Here is a 13,411-nt window from a genome sequence, read left to right as displayed (position 1 = left end):
ATATGGATTTGACTTTCTGACTTACAATGCTTCTTCCAGAACCAACATCTGTGGATGTCTGAAATGCCTAATTCGCCATCATGGTACCTCATCATCCTGGCTCCTAACAGAGCAGCCAATGTCACAGCACAAGACATACAGTGATGGACTCATATCCACAGAATTCTCTGGTTTTAATATATAGCTTGTCATTGAGAAACAGACGGTCAGATGAACTAGTGAATGGAGCTACTAAATCTTTAGTTATGGTTCCAGTTAAGAAACAATTTTTTAAAAATCTGGAGGACTATCTCACAGGAAGCAATATTTCTTTAAATCCACTGAACACATTATATGGTACTATTTTTCCCAGAGGCAATATGGACATATCTGGGAATTTAAGGAACAAAAATTGGGGATGCTCCTCTCATACTTCCCTCTCACTATTACACCTAATAACAAACTTCACTGAATAAGGGGTCTTAACAGGGCCAGGTTTAGAGTAAGACAAGCGAGGCAGTTGCCGCACATGTAAAATTCAAGGAGCACTAAAAACTCAGTCATCTAGACAAGTAATATTTTAATGCAATTTTTCAAAAAATCTCTGATGAATAAAATACCACAAATTTAAATAAAGACAGGATAAGTAACCTGAGATAATTAAACTTTATTTAAAATTTTCACTTGGTGAAGAGAAATTGTCCAACATGGCAGTTCTCATTTGAAAATGAAATAAGCAAAGAAGTTGACTTTGAAAATATTATTTGATGAATAATATTATTCATCAAATAATGTTTATATTGTTTAATATTATTTGATGAATCTGTTTTCATTAAAGCCAGAAAAGTAATATTATAATAAGTTCCGATTTTGATATAAATAAAACATTTAAACCTGTTTCAAGTTCCAATATACCTACTTCCAATCTTTCAATAATTTTTCAACTATTTAATGTTGTAGAAAAAATTATCCATTAAAACAAAATACATAAAAATATGTATATGAGGGTGCACATTTTTCCTTTTCTTGCAGGCTCTGATATGGTTTGGCTTATGCTGGATCCTGTCTTCATTTCAAATTATTGGTATTTTTCTTCATCTTGTATTTTTGGCATCTATATTGATTTTTTAAATATTGCATTAAAATATTATTTATCTTGATTATAGCTTTTCTGGTGCTTGAGGCAAATGCTTCACTTTGCTGCCCTAATTCCTATCCTGGGCATTAGTTCCTGTATTAGGATTTTCCAGAGAAACAGATCAATAGGATCTACATCTAGATCTAGATATTTATTATAAGGAATTGGCTTACAGACTATGGAGGCTGAGAAGTACCAAGACATGCAGTCATTAAGCGGGAGCCCCAGGAGGGACGATGGTGTGGCTCTAGTCTGAAAGCAGTGAGCTCAGGACCTAAGACGAGCCAGAGTTTCAGTCTGAGTTCAAAGGCTGGGAAAAGACCAGTGTTCCAGCTCAAGGTAGCCAGGCAGGAGGAAGTGCACCTTCCTCATGGGAGTGTCAGCCTTTTCGTTCTATTCCGGTTTTCAGTTGATGAGGTCTGTCTAAGTCAGGGAGGGCAACTTTCACTACTCAGTCTATCAACCCAAATGTTAATCTCATCCAGAAACAGCCACACACACACAAAATGTTGTTTGGCCAAATGTCTGGCACACGATTGTCCCAGTCAAGATGACATATAAAATTAGCCATCACAGTTTCCAAGAGAGGAATAATACTACGAGGCCAAACAACAAGGGCTCCACTGAAGCAAAGTTGAGACTGAGGCCATTTTGATGTCCCAAGGATCTGTATTTGCTGGAGTAAGTGTTTCTAATTACCAGGAGGATTTGGGGGGAGTTGCTACACAGTAAGGGCAGGGGAAACTATGTTTAAAACCCAGGGAATCCTCAGTGTTCATTTTAGTACTCTCATGGTGGTAAATTTAAATGGAAAACTACAATATCCTAATAAAAACAGAATCACTGAAGTTTTAGACACTTAAGAAATAAAGGTTTGGGTCATTCTACCTCACGCAAGAAAGCAATGCTGATCAGCTATAATACTATCTGGGAATTAGGGCACATGGGATGGATAGACAATGATAGAAATGATAAATATCAATTGTTACAATTACAGAATGAGGACTGTAGCAGCTACACACATTTCCTTTCCAGATTGTTGCAATTTGTGTATATGAACCAATTTGTGTATATGAGTGAGAGTATCTTCATTTTATGAGGCAGAGTTACATTTTCTACGCCAAGAAGACTAGAGGCTAAAATGGGAAGGACTTGAAAACAGGCAGAAGGGGATGTACAGATGCCAGGAAGCAAGGAGTGGACTGTGCAGGTCATGTATCTACTCTTTCTCAGCTCCAAGACTATGTGATGCTTGAGGCTGCAATTCTGAAGCCACTCTTCATGCTTTCTCACCAGTTTCCTCCTAGGTTCTGTGGGTGGAGACGCTGGAAGAGAACTGGAAGGCAAGAGGAGAGGAAAAGGTACTTCCTTCCCGGTTCCTGCATCCCAAGCATCTCCCATCACCACCCCCAGCAGAGGGCAGCTATGGCTCAAGGTTCTCCCTGCCCTGGGCACTAACTTCCAGCACCAGCTTCACGGCACATTCTTAGTGTTCCAATGTCTAACTGTAGGGAGACTCCCTCTCAGATCTAAGCACCAGCTGACTCTTAGTCGTCCCATTCTGAAGTTTGAGCATCAGACTCTGAGGTCCCTCCTCTGAGCTTCAAGTCAATAACCCACCTTTTCCTTGTGTTTCCCCAAACTAGAGGAACTTAGTTGTTTCCTTCACTTAATTAATAAATGGGTCACTAATAAACCCTGGAGGGATTCGGTGCTTTCAAGATGTACCGATCTGGTTACCCCTTTTTGCCTTGTTAGACTTTCAACATCTGTGTAAAAATGATTATGTCCCCCTCTGTTTGAAATATCTCACATGATGAGAGAATTATACAGGTAGACTGTAGCAGTCAACCTCTGCATGTCAAGTATAATTTTGGTGTCTGTCTTGGAAATGATGGGTGGCTATGCCAGCAAAACCAGGCACTGCTTCTATCTCAGAAAAATACAATCTTTATTGGATGATAATTGATATCAGCAATTCTCTAGGTCTTGAAAATGGAACATTGAGAGTTGTAGGTGTGGATTTCTTAGTGCCTGATTTCTCATAGCCTAGGACCCACAAGAATTACATGAGTCACACTGGGAAGCTTGCACGTGATGACTAACTCAGGGTGCAAGCATGTTTTAGAGACAGTCTGAGCCACTTCTATTGACTGGCCCTTGCTTTTACAAGTCATGATTTGGGAGTATTGTGGCTCTGAGGACACACATATCCCTTTTGTTTATTTTATTAGATCGCTGAATAAACAAAGGGGATAAATTTACAGTGGTGAACATCATGTGATAACATTTAGCTTTACCTCATAACTCAAACACGTCCTGTACTGGCCAATATGCCATCTTGATGGTACATCAGAGATTGCTAGGATTTGGGGAGGGAAGGTGAATAAGTGGAACACAGGGGAATTTTAGGGCAATGAAACTGTTCTATACGATACTGTAATCATGGACACATGACCTTATACATTTGTCAAAACCCATACAATGTACAGAGCAGAGAGGATTCTAATGTAGTCTATGGACTTTAATTAATTGATAGTGTGTCAGTGTAGGTTCATCAATTTTAACAAATGTACCACACTACTACAAAATGTAATAATAGGGAAAACTGTGTGCTGAGGAGGAGGCTGGTATGAGGGAACTCTGTTCACTTTCTGATCAACTGCTATACAAACATAAAATGGCTTTAAATAAATAAAGTCTTCCTATTAAAAAAAAAAAAAAGCTTATAAAATTGGATCTATAAGATTGATGTCCAAAGCAGCAGTGATAAACTCTTTAGAGGAACCATACTCAATGAAAACCAAGGCAAGGAATGAAATCAAATAAATACCCATAAAACTCATATCAAAATACTGCAGCCTCTGATTGGAGACTACAGCCAGGTCCTGGTGGAAACAAATGTCTCCAAGAGCAAAGAAATTCACGAAGTGTATAAGGTGTGTTAAGAGGATTCCCGAAACACTCGGGGAGGAAACTTTGCATGGAACTGGAGACTGATCACCATTTGGAGAAAATCCATTGAAATACAAGTTGGTATCATCACAACAAGACCAAGTGTTCCCTGAGTCTATTGCTGTCATGGCAACACTGCTCATTCCTCAATGAGATAATTTGTGCTTACTAGGACTTAAAGCCAATAGTTTTTAAATACTATCTACATTCATAATGACCGAGTGGCTGGGATTCAGGTTGAAAGGTGCCAGGACCTCTCCAGGGCCCCAAGAAGAAACTCTCAGGCAGCAAGGGGGAGCTGAATGTCAGAAATTAAGGGCAGAGGTGCCCCAAAGAAGGAGGGGCCCCAAGAGTGCAGGCAGGGTATGAGCAATGCATACCATCTAGGTCTGGTCCTATGGGATCAAAATCTCTCCTGATGTACCTCCTTATGGAACTTTCTGGAGCTTTCCATTGTTATCTCTGAGAACAATTGCTTTCTGTGGCCAGAAAACTAGACAAGGCCTCTATGGAGTAAGTTACCTTGCCATATGCCTGACAATAAAGAGAGTAGAAACATATGCACTAATGAGAGGATTACCCAGGAAATCAGAAGTTCATGGCAGACACTCAATAAGGCCTGGGAGTCCCACGAGGTCTGAAAAATTGTAGCAATTTAGCAATTTAGGAAACTGTCACTGAGGAAGAGAGAGAAAAATGAAATTTTTTCAGATCTCCAACTACTGCTGCAGAATACAGGACAGGCCACTAGCAATTGTCATGTTATTTTTCTAAAACAGCATGTTTATTGAAAAAAAAGTAAAGTTAAATAGGGAAATAATAAAAGATGACAAGAAAAACAGACAAGCTATTATTTCCTGGCCCAAGTGGATGCTATTTCTCATTGGATGGCCAGTTAGCCGTGGCAACACCTGTTTACCCAAAGGCTCAATTTTCTTTTTTTTTTTTTTAACATCTTTATTGGAGTATAATTGCTTTACAACGGTGTGTTAGTTTCTGCTTTATAACAAAGTGAATCAGCTATACATATACATATATCCTCATATCCTCTCCCTCTTGCATCTCCCTCCCACCCTCCCTATCCCACCCCTCTAGGTGGTCACAAAGCACCGAGCTGATCTCCCTGTGCTATGCGGCTGCTTCCCACTAGCTATCTATTTTACGTTTGGTAGTGTATATATGTCCATGCAAAGGCTCAGTTTTCAGCAACTTCATATTTGTGTTAGCAAATAGCTGTGATAAAGCCCATGAATTCAATTTTTTAGAACTACCATAGATTGGGAAATTGTGCATGAGAGACAAAGTCCTTTCCTTTATTTATCTGTACTATCTGTGTGCAGTGCTATGGACCACTGAGCTGTGTAACAAATCAACCACAATTTTACTAACTTAAGACAACAGTTTTATTGTTTTATAATTCTGGAGAGCAGAAATCTGACATGGGTCTCGTCCACCCGGCTAAAATCTAAGTGTTGGCAGGATGTGGTCCTTCCTAGAGGCTGAAAGGAAGAACCTGTTTCCTGCTAATCCGGATGGTTGGCAGAATTCAATTTCTTGCAATAAGATGGAGGCTCTGTTTCCTCCCTGGCTGCCAGTTGAAGGCTGTTTCCAACTTCTAGGGACCATCTGCCTGTCTTGGCTCAGAGCCCCATGCCTGCATCTTCATGCCACCAATGACTGGCTGGGTCCCTCTCATGCTTCAGGACCTTCTTGCTTCATCTTTCACTGGTACATCTCTCCAACAATGCTTCTGCCTCCCTCTTCTACTTTTAAGGTCCACATAATTATACTGAGCCCACCCGGTGCATCTCCTGGGAGATCACCCAGCATAATCTCCTTATTTTAAGATCTGTAACCTTAATTCTATCTACAAAGTTCTTCCGGGATAAAACATGTCCATGGATTCCAGGGATTAGGGTGTGGACATTTGGGGGCATTATTCATCCTGCCACACCTTCCAATGAAAGCGACCTTCGTGTGGTCCAATGATGTCAAAATTCACACACCTGTCCTTGTACATTCTTGGGTCGCAAGCTCATCTTTTATACCACTCTTTCCTACTCCCAAGAAGCATTTATTTCCAGGATAACAGCAAAGATGAAGCACTCTAATTCTTGCTGATACACCTGTCCTTAGGAATAGTGGCACAGAACCCAGAAAGCCTCTTTCTCCTTCAGATCCATCACTAACTAAAAATTACTCTGAGCCCATCCTCAACATTTTCTTAACCTCCCTACCAATGGTCTCTTCATGGTTCGGGGCAGAAAACTATGGACTGGCAGGGCTTCAGGCTTTCTTTAGAACCAGATTCAGGCTCATGGGCACAGAGCATAGAGGGAAGGCCTTCAATGATATTTGATGACTGGCTACGGCTGCCCATTCTGCCCACTCTGCTCATTCATCTGGAGGACTTGGAGGGATCACAACTCCCCATCTCCCAATTGCCAACCACTTATTTATAAAAAAAAGTCAGCATGGATATCACAATAAAAAGAGCCATTTACACTATGAAGGAAAAGCTTTTGGTTGGTACTTTGCCTTGTAAGGTCCTCAGTGCATTTTTCATACCCAAGTATGGTTGGTTAAAGGCAAAACCAATGATCCCAGAGTGTCAAGGAAATGATGAATTGCTTGCATTCTAAAATAAAATGCAAATACAGTTTAGCGGAGAGAGCAAGAATCAAATCCTAGATTGCTTATGTGCCTGGACTTTGTGTGTTTACATGACCTAGACAAGTCAAGGACGTATCTTCTAACCTAAAAGGAAGCTAACAACTAACCCATTTCATCTGACCACCAGGGAAGGTGATGGGAATTAGGGGTTAAAAGTAAAACCAGGAACATCCTGAGACCTGTTAGAAAAGGAGTCAGGAGACTTCAGTAGGGAAGGACCCCACAAAGCAAAGTCAGGGGGCTCAGGAGAGACCTGAACACAGAAATTTCTGTTAAGACAAAGGTATTTTAGATGCCACTCGTGAAAGCATGCAAGTTCAAGATCCCTGCCTCGATGGAAAGCGCCCTGAGCTGTGTTACTGGACAAGGTGCTGGAAACAGCAACCCATCCACTGTTCCAGACCACACTTCTCTGTTCCTCTCCACAGGCAGCCACAAGCTTCCTCTCTAGAGAAGAACACATTTTGCCTGAGTCTCCTGGGGATGGAGAGGGTCAAGGGGCATGCCACTTCTGTTCTATTCTTGCCAAAAATGCAGAACCTCCATCTAACCAGTAGGAAACATCAGGCAAACCCACAGCCAAAGAGTTCTTCAAAGTGCTGGAGCAGCGAGATTGTGCAAGAAATGCGATGGAAGATACTTGCTGCAAAGCAGCAGAGTGAACGCCCCGCGGGACAGGCATTTGGGATGTTGTTGCTGCTGAAGCTGCTCCTGTGGTTGTTTTTATCATGAGGACCTTGCCTAACAGGAGCTGATAGGCCATTATGGGAGGTAAAACCAGCTTCAGAGAATTAGCAGTGCAAAAGGGGGTTGAACGGCATGTTGCAGATATAACTGTGATGTAGTTCAACTGTTAGATTAGAAACATGGGGTAGACATTATTGGACACACAGAAGGCTTTTGGAAGGGAGGGGTGAGCTTGGCCAGAAAAATGAATAGTATTGCTTTCGGAGTATTCTGAGAAATAAGAACACAAGACAGTCTGGAGGCACCAAGGACAGCCCCTGGGTTTGCATGAGAACAATTTGAGTTCAGAGGACAGCAACATCTCCGAAGTAGTTGTACTACAGTGAACAAGGGGGTCAACATTGAGTGAATAATTTCTACCTTTGAGTCATGTGTTTGTTTCTTATGGCTGCTCTAAGGAATTCCCACAAACTTAGTGGCTTAAAACAATGCACATTTACTACCTTACAATTGTGGCAGTCAGAGCCTTAAGGTGCTGAAATCAGGGTTTGGGTAAGGCTGGTTCCTTCTAGAAGCTGTAGGAAGAGAACTCAGTCTTTGCCTCTTCCAGCTTCTGGAAACCACCCCGTTCCTCCACTCCTGGCTGCATCACTCCAGTCTCTGCCTCACTGTCATTGCCACCTTTCTGGCACTGACCCTCCTTCCCTTTTATAAGGAGCCCTGTGATTACATTGATGGCTCAGATAATATCTAACTCAGATAATCCAGGTCAACTTCAAGTAGCACGGCGGAGTCGAGAGGAGGAGAATTTCAGAGGACCTCAAAGACAAGCCTGTGAGTTAGACTTTCTACGATAAGAAGCTGGAGTGATTGACAGCATTTTAAATAAGCTCCTGGCACAAGAAAAGAGCAAACAAATGTGTGACTGTCATCTGCAGAGTGGCTTGCTGCAGAAGGGACTGGGGTCAGGGAAGAGAGTGGGGACACTGGACATTGTTGCAAAGACCCAGGTACCAAAGTCTCCCAGTGAAGGAAAGCAGTCCCACTAGGGAAAGAAGATGGAGCAAAGGGAAAGACAGGTCAGGGGCAGGTCCAGGGCTGGTGACCACCACACACTGGGGACAAGTAGGAGGGGCTTGAAGGGGCTCATTTTCCTGATAGTTGCAGCAGCTGCCAGGTGGGCCAGGAGACTGCAGGCAAGGATGTGTCCCAGGCACAGCCCCGGGACATCTGCTCCCAGGTATTGGGATAATTTGGTGTATTCTCATTCTCTTAGGGCACATTTATCATACTTTTCTAGTTTATTGTTTTCTGTGTTTTAAAATTTGAAAGCAAATGGAAGGACACACCACCTTTAAGAATAGGAAGGAGGGAATCCCTGGTTGCTCTGTTTGTTTGCCATTTCCATCAAAGCGGATAATCATGAAGATCCAATAGAAAGCATAGAGAATCACACCTAGAAATGTTATCCATACAAGTGCTCTTACAAAAGAAGTTTGATAAAGGTTACGTTGAGACACTAGTCAAGATTAACAAAGATCTTCCCTCTGGCATGTCCCTCACCCCCATTATCTGTGACATTGACTTGCACATGCTTTGATCATGGGATGAGTTTTTCCTTAAGAAAACTTTGACAGGGACTTACCTGGTGGCACAGTGGTTGAGAATCTGTCTGCCAATGCAGGGAACACAAGTTCGAGCCCTAGTCCGGGAAGATCCCACATGCCGCAGAGCAACTAAGCCCATGCACCACAACTACTGAGCCCATGTGCCACAACTACCAAGCCCACATGCCACAACTGCTGAAGCCCATGCACCTAGAGCCCGTGCTCCACAACAAGAGAAGCCACCACAATGAGAAGCCTGTGCACCACGATGAAGAGTAGCCCCCACTCGCCACAACTAGAGAAAGCCCACGCACAGCAACGAAAACCCAACGCAGCCAAAAATAAATAAATAAACAAACAAACAAACAAACAAATAAATAAATAAATAAAAATTTTAAGAAAGAAAGCTTTGACAATAATTGCATAACAAGTTACAAAAAAGTTAAACTTACATAATAAAAATCAGAAAATTTGTTATACAGGTTATAAAACCAAGCAAGAGTCTTCTGAAATATAGTATCTATATTTGCACTTGCTACTTCACACTTCTCTTTCCTCTTCTCACTTGAGTAACACCCAATCCCATGCACAAGTTAATTGGAAATATCGAATCAAACTCACCGTGGGATCATGTGGTAGATATTCAAGACCATCTGATGTCTTTGATTCGAGTACTTTAAAAAGTTATCACTTCCAACGGTTATCTAATTTGGTCCCCTATTGTATATTCAAATGAAAACCCAACAGGCAGACGAAAATGTTCGTGTGAAAACGCAACAGGCAGAATCGCAGAAAAGAATTCTTATTCGATCTCTTGAAAATAAACATGACAAATTCGACTTAGTTTCTCAGTAACACAAGATACTTAGCCAGGTTTTCCTTCCATCCATTTTTTCTTGGTAATAAATATACATGTTTGTTATCATTTTCTCTTGAATTTTCTTACTCTTTTCATCTTTTTAAACATTTTTCAAATATAAGTAAGCCTTAAAAAGGTTTCAGGAGCTCTATTTTTTGGAATGTGGGCATGGAAATTCTGATCCAAATTATTGTGTTCTTCACTTTCAATTTAAATAGAATATGTGAGTTCAACCAGATAAGAAACAAAATTGAGACATCATCTGCTTTGAAATGAGTAAAACCCACTTATAGTTGTCCTGTCTATCCCTCCCTTCCTCCTCCCAGTCCTGGCAGTTCTAAGACTTCTTCACGACCACCTCCATAGACGTCTGAGAAAGGGAGTTTTTGTCAACAATCTTCTTCTCTCCATCTGTGACAAGAACCTTGGAGTCCTGGCTCAGTAAGAAACATATTGTCTGGTGCCTTGACAACCTAAAACACTTTGAAAACGAATTCCATTTTTTTTGCCTGCTGTACGTACGTACTCAGCGTGACTCAGAACCCCCAGGGCATGTGTTAAGAACAGACGCTCTCGGAGTTAGTCCAATCAGGAACAAAATGAAAGAAACAGAAATGAGAATAAAGCTCACCTTGCTGGAATACACCTATTCCATTAAACCTCACTTAATACAAAGAGTGACATAAAAACACAATGCAGTCCAACAGCAAGTGCTTACGCTAAAAAACTCCACAGGCCTCACCTGGTTTTTTCTCTGCCTTTCCTCTCCACACCAAGAGGGCTTTTCAGAAGTCAAAAGAGCAACAGCAAAATAACCCACTGAAACACAAAATGAAACTGTTTTCCAAAAGTCATCAGAACAAGTTTTGGTTTTCTCTTTTACCCGAAGAACAAAGGCACTTGAGAGGCATTTCACTCTGAGTTTCACCTCACAGACAAGCACGCGAGCTGAAGCACCAGCCCCTAAACAAGTGGGAGTCGACGTCTGAGCCTGACGGGGCAGCCAGCCAGGGTGACATTGGCCCTAGGCTGCACGTCCTCTGTGCCCCTCTTGAAACTGAGCAGGATCCTGTGGGGCTCCTGGGCACAGAAGCCTCTCTGTCCCCTGTTTCCTGTAGGGCAAGACCCCAGCCTCCGTGACCTTCCCTGAGTTCCAAAGGGCAGATTAGAACAGTTGCTAATCAAGGGAGGAGCAGCTAAGCAGCCACCTGAGGCAAGATTAAAGGGACCAGAGAAGCTCACCAGGTTAGAGGAATACAGGCCCTGCACGCACCCTAATCTTGTCAGCAACCCCGCCCTTGAACTATTGCTATAAAACTCCTCATCAAATACTCCCAGGTTGAGATGCATAGTTTTCAAAGGCAGGAGCCCACCGTGTCCCCCTTTGCCTGGCAAAGCAATAAAGCTGGTTTTTTTCTACTTCACTCAAAGCTCTCTCTGAGATTAGATTCGGCACCGGTGTACAGAGGCTGTTTTCAGCATCCCTGTCTGGAGACAACAATGACTCAGAACCAGGAACAACCCAGCAGGCAGGACACAGGAGAAGTAGCTCCGCTCTCAGAGCACTTTGGAGGAAATCCAGGTCATCCTCTTTCTCCACAGGAGAAAGAAACTCCTGGTGGGAGCACAGCCAGCTCCAAGGGCGGGGGACCCAGCGGTCACATGGGGCCGTGTTCTGAAGGGCCCTGTGCTTGCTTTGTACTCTGCTGTGGCCTTCTTGAACTTAATATTATGAAGAAGGGCCCTGCATTTTCGTTATGCCTGGGCTGCGCAGCTCTGTAGCTGTCCTGGGTATGAGTCAGAAGAGCAAGTAGTCAGGAGCAGGGGTGCGAATCCTGGCTTCAGGCAACTCTGTCCTCGGCAGCACGCCATGTGATTTTCTAAGCGCCGTTTCTTGTTTTTAAATCAGAGCTCAAAATACTTGCTACCTCATGGCTGATATGCTGAACTCGTGCATAAGGACACGCAAAGCACACAACACAGGATAAGTACCTAATGTGAGCTGTCAAGCTGAAAGCTCCAATTAGTATTTGTCAAACTGAACTAAATATTATTTATAGGGAGTGGAGGAGTTTGGGGGGGAAAAAGTTTCACCTTAACCACTTCTCTAACATCTCTATGTGTTTTGACCCTGCCTCTAAACTCTATTTTTACTTCCATCTTAAGAAATATTTCCTATCATTTAATCTAAAATATCTAATTGCATTTTTACTCTTATTATTTTTAGAAGGAAAAAAGAAAACAACCATACATTTTCTCAAGAAGAAACAAATCAGCGGAGGCACTAACTGGACCGTTTCTCTCGGTAGAAAGAACACCCTTTGATTTGTAAAGGAGGAAATATGGATTATGTAGGACGGCAGCTTTTAAACGTTCATTGGCCATGAGTCCCATGTGAAGAATCTATGATACCTTTCAATCCACGCCACTCACCACACTCAACATTGAAACCAAAGTTGTATGCAACTTAAAAAATCCTGACTCTTTTACTATTTCCTCCTCAATCTGACATGTTTCTGTTCTATTTCAATTTTATTTTCCAAGCTGGATTGTGACCCACTAGCTTCATTTCATTAGCCAGACTCATCAAGAAAAAAAGGTAGAAGACTCAAATCAATAGAATTAGAAATGAAAAAGAAGTAACAACTGACACTGCAGAAGTACAAAGGATCATGAGAGATTACTACAAGCAACTATATGCCAATAAAATGGACAACCTGGAAGAAATGGACAAATTCTTAGAAAAGCACAACCTTCTGGTACTGAACCAGGAAGAAATAGAAAATATAAACAGACCAATCACAAGCACTGAAATGGAGACTGTGATTAAAAATCTTCATAATCCATTTATGTGCTACAACATGCCATTTAGAAAATGTTGATCGAGGGGCTGTTTTATTGTCAAAAATTATAGTTGGAGAAACATGTTCAAGACTATTGGTGGAATCATGATCTCTCCCCCAAATTCATATGTTGAAGCCACTGCCCCAGTACCTTAGACTGTGACTATATTTCCAGATAGGGCATTTAAAGAGGTGACTCAGTTAAATGAAGCTGTTGGTATGGGCCCTAAGCCAGTATAACTTGTGTCTTTATAAGAAGAGGAAGAGACACCAGGGATGCACAGGCACAGAGGAAAAACCATGTGGGAACACAGCAAGAAGACAGCCGTCCACAAGGCAAGCAGAGAAGCCTGAGAAGAAACCAACCCTGCCCACACACCTTGATCTTGGACTTCCAGCCTCCAGAACCATGAAAAAATTAATGTCTGTTGTTTAAACTGCCCCTTCTATGGCACTTTGTTACAACAGCTTGAGCCGACTAATACAGGGCCTTCAGTAAAAGATGCAGAACACACGTGATTACCTTGCTCCCTCCCGATATCCTCTTAAATCATAGTAAAGGGGTTAAAATGTATAAACCACAGGAAAAAGGAGAATGGAAACAGAGGTGAGAGTCATTATTTTGGAAGCTGGAAAGCAGGTGAATGAATAACACTTTTTTAGCAACAAC

At 42.0% G+C, this 13,411-nt stretch overlaps 1 long non-coding RNA gene across 1 annotated transcript in view; it reads left to right on the top strand.

Annotated features, from left to right (window-relative positions):
• Positions 1 to 13,411, top strand: part of LOC309623421 — a 720,194-nt gene that overhangs the window by 116,488 nt on the left and 590,295 nt on the right. The gene's annotated exons all lie outside the window — the stretch shown is intronic.

Source organism: Balaenoptera borealis (assembly GCF_965194805.1).
Source record: "Balaenoptera borealis genome assembly, chromosome: 2".
NCBI classification, from domain to species: domain Eukaryota; kingdom Metazoa; phylum Chordata; class Mammalia; order Artiodactyla; family Balaenopteridae; genus Balaenoptera; species Balaenoptera borealis.
This window is presented reverse-complemented; position numbering and strand designations above follow the sequence as displayed.